Below are 4,160 nucleotides of genomic sequence, written 5' to 3'. Positions count from 1 at the left end.
GAGAATGTGAAAGCAAGCCATGAAGAGGGAGGTGAGATGGTTAGGATGTATAATAAGGCTGCAGAGTACCAAGAACCAGAGATATCTACCACTTTTCTAAAAAAATGCCATTTTGTGTTATGTATCCCAAATCCCTGACAAGAACAAAAGGGTCCAAGACACTGTTACACAGTGACATTGGTATTCTTATTTGGGCTAAGTTTTAATGCTGCTAAAAATACAATCTCTCCTATGGGCACTCCACTACATGTCTTCCAGATTATAATGTGTCTTTCTGTTCCATATGCCACCCTGTCATTTCTGTCATTGTGATTCTTCTCTCTTGTGTCATTTTGGGGAGCTAGGGTTATATGTATGTGTGTTTACTGAGAGGGAGGAGAAGGTGTTGATACTGGCTAATGCCAGTCCTTGCAATCTATATCACTTACCCTGATCACCAATGAGGCCCTCCAACATCATGATCATGTAAAAGTCATTCTCTGCTAATATCACCCCAGACAGCCTAGCTTCTACAGGGGGAACCACGCAATAACGCAAGCCCATGCCCACTATACTTCTATATACGTAATGAGGCACCTATCTACAATCATAAATACATGGTTTGTGTAGTTATTTCATAGTAACAAAGGGTCACTGAGATTACAACATTTGAAGTCACTGATCAACACATTTGGCTTCATTTTATAAGTATTTTGTAAATGTTAGCATTAGTAGGACCCTTGAGAGATTACTTTCCCATGTAATCTACAAAGAAAACTGAGGCCAAGAAAGTTGAATAACTTGCTTTAAAACTTAGATATTTGTGGCAGAAAGAAGACAAAAATCCACATGTTCCGCCCCCTCTCCCTCAGCCTCTTCACTACCTCTTAAAGAGCTTCTATTGACCTCCACATGTCTTGAGCATAAAATGAACAAGATTCTAGCATCCTCCATTTCCCATTTCAATCATAAGCCCCTAGATCTGATGTCTATATAAATACCTATCTTGCCTTTGGCCTACAACAAATGTATTGAGATAATGTTGTTAGGTGTTTCTGAAGAAAGTTACATCAGTTAATATTTTATTTCTTCAATTGTTAAGTTTTTCCTTTCTCCTTTTTAAAAATATTTTTTAACTTAAAGATACAAGAATAGTATTAAAAACCTTTATATAACTTTATCCAGGCTGATCAATTTTTAACATTTGCTCCAACTGCTTTAGAATTCTCTCTTCCTCCCACTTTCCTCCTCCTTCTCTCCCTCTCTCTTCCTCCCTCCCTCCTTTCTCTCTTTCTCATACACATTATTATTATTCTTTAAGAGAAAATATAATTATTGCTATTTATCTCTGAGAGTAGGTTGCATAAATCACGTCACTTTACCTCATTACACTTCAGTGTTTATTTCCTAAGAGCAAAGATATTTTCTTACAGTCACAATATAATTACCAACTTTAAGATTGATACTGTCACAATTATCTATTCTATTGCCCATATTCCAATTTTTTCAATTGTCCCCATCAATGTCTTTTAGAACATTTCCCCCACCCAATCCAAGACTTAATCCAGTATGACGTGTTACATTTAATTTTCATGCATCTTTACTCTTCTCCAATCTGGAGCAGTTCTTCAGTCTTTCTTTTCTTCTATGATACAGACATTTTTGAAAAATGTAGGTCTTTTTGGTAATAGAACATTCTTTGACTTAGATTGTACAAGTTAGTTTCTGCTATATAATAAACCATCCTTAAACTTAGAAGCTTAAAACAAAAATTTATTAGAAGAAAAATCTATCATTTCCCACAACTCAGCAAGACAGCTAAACAATTCTTCTGGTTTGGGCCACCTTGGCTGGGGCTGGATGGCCTAGGATGTCCTCTTTCATGTGTCTGGAAGTTGGCTGAACGCAGGCTGGGGTGACAAGGATGAATTAAGGAAGTCATGAGGCCAGCCTGGAGTCAGTGAGGGAGAGCACTCCCCTAGATCAGGGATAGAAGTAGAACAATTGTAGCCATTTTCACAATGTATCACAGCAGCTCAATGAGGGGATAAAATTGTTGTTGTCATTTTTATGGAAGAAAATTTGCTATTAATGGAAGAAATGACAAGACAGAAGCCTCCAAAACACTGATATACAAACACCTAAATGTATGACTTGAAAGAATTTGAAATGAAGATGCAACACCAGTAAGGGAAAAGGATCTATAACACGAGCTGACTAGGAAAGGGTTTGTCACCTGGATTGTTTTTATTAGTCAAAGGGGTCACATTTTAAAGGCTGTAAATGAACTGGAACGCTCACCCGCCGAAGCTTTAATGCACTCAACACAGATAACTGAATAACAGAGAGCTCTGTGCAGAGTAATAGGCCCCTATTACAAGGAAAACAACACAGGGAGAATGTTGATATAAAGGGAAACTGATCCTCCCCTTCCCTGATGCTCAGTGCTGCTAGGTAGCAGGGGAGGCCCTGGAATACCATGCTGATATATATATATATATATAACAAAATCTAGACTTCAGTGCGAAATTTCCAGACTTCTAAATGTTGGTTTATGTATTTGTAAGAGCACATTTTCAGGCTGAGTTAGGCCCAAAGGCCATATTTGAAATTTAAAAACTTGACTTTTCTAAACTAAAATTAAAAAAAAAAAACCTATAAGAACAGAGCATTTAAAAATTGAATACAAGAAATACTTATCCAATCCCCTTATAGAGATATAACACCTCTCTTAACCGGTGACTGTGTAAAACATACTTTGATTTGTGCTCAGTAACTAAAAGACTCAGCATAGTGTATATAGCATAGTGAAAGTGAAAGTGAAGTCGCTCAGTCGTGTCTGACTCTTTGCGACCCCATGGACTGTAGCCTACCAGGCTCCTCCCTCCATGGGATTCTCCAGGCAAGAGTACTGGAGTGGGTTGCCATTTCCTTCTCCAGGGTATCTTCCCGACCCAGGGATCGAACCCGGGTCTCCTGCATTCCAGGCAGACACTTTAACCTCTGAGCCACCAGGAAAGCCCGTATATAGCACAGCTATACCTTTATGTTCCTTAACTATTATTTTCATGATATATCCTATATAGATAGTACTCTGTAATACTGGCATGGGCAAACATTCAAGACACAATGGAAAACTGACAAAGGATAAGACTGTCACACAATTTCTGAAACAAAAAGCCTGAATTTCTTTCTTACATAAGTAAGGGAGAGTTTTACTGATCAGGTAGAGTTTCCCTGAGAAAAATAAACTGCTGATTTAGGGGATGGGTTTGTTCAGGTTACATTTGTCAAAGAGACAGGAGTGGTCAGCCTCAGAAATGTGAATAATCAGTAGCTTTCCATCAGCTAACTGTCAAAGTGTAAGATTGTTGCCGATTGGCTGCCCTTCAGAGAGTAATTAGTGATGAATAAAACTGATCCTATTCTGAGGTTCTATTGTTACCACGGCTAGAGAGTGACCTGTCATTATCCAGTCCCCTTAGAGAGACGTAAGGGCTTTTGTGAATTAGCAGAATCGTGTAGAACAATGGAAGATACCACAAGGGTTACACTGCCACAGCTTCACATAGGCATGGATGCTACTTCACAAGGAGCTGAGCTTAGTACCACATAGGGTATAGCACTGGTGAAGGAGATGGCACCCCACTCCAGTACTGTTGTCTGGAAAATCCCATGGATGGAGGAGCCTGGTGGGCTGCAGTCCATGGGGTCGCTAAGAGTCGGACATGACCGAGCAACTTCACTTTTACTTTTCACTTTCATGCATTGGAGAAGGAAATGGCAACCCACTCCAGTGTTCTTGCCTGGAGAATCCCAGGGACGGGGGAGCCTGGTGGGCTGCCGTCTATGGGGTCGCACAGAGTCGGACACGACGGAAGCGACTGAGCAGCAGCAGCAGCAGCAGGGTATAGCACATGACTTCTCTGTGCTCAGACAGCACTTCACTTCTCTGTGAAGTCATGGCTGCCCAAGTATAAGGTCTGGGCCACATCTCATCTCAACCTAAGAAGAGCTCTATCAGTGTAGATGGGTAGATCTTGCTCCTCTGAAAGGTAACGTTCCCAACATCACGAACTACAAAAACTGTAAGTCCACAAAATGATGTTCTATTGATAGCATGATCTAATTACCCCAATACTAGCACAAAAGGGGAGAATAAGAGAGAGCATGAGATACTG

General features: G+C 40.1%; 1 non-coding gene across 1 annotated transcript; it reads right to left on the bottom strand.

The window, feature by feature from the left end:
• Window positions 1-2,924: 2,924 nt before the first annotated feature.
• TRNAS-GGA (transfer RNA serine (anticodon GGA)) lies at window positions 2,925-2,997 on the bottom strand. The gene has a single exon. It is a non-coding gene; the product is annotated as a tRNA-Ser (tRNA).
• Between the last annotated feature and the right edge of the window lie 1,163 nt (window positions 2,998-4,160).

This window comes from Capricornis sumatraensis, chromosome X (genome assembly GCF_032405125.1).
Source record: "Capricornis sumatraensis isolate serow.1 chromosome X, serow.2, whole genome shotgun sequence".
Classification (NCBI taxonomy): domain Eukaryota; kingdom Metazoa; phylum Chordata; class Mammalia; order Artiodactyla; family Bovidae; genus Capricornis; species Capricornis sumatraensis.
Note: the sequence above shows the minus strand (reverse complement) of the source record. Positions and strands in the feature narration are given on the sequence as shown.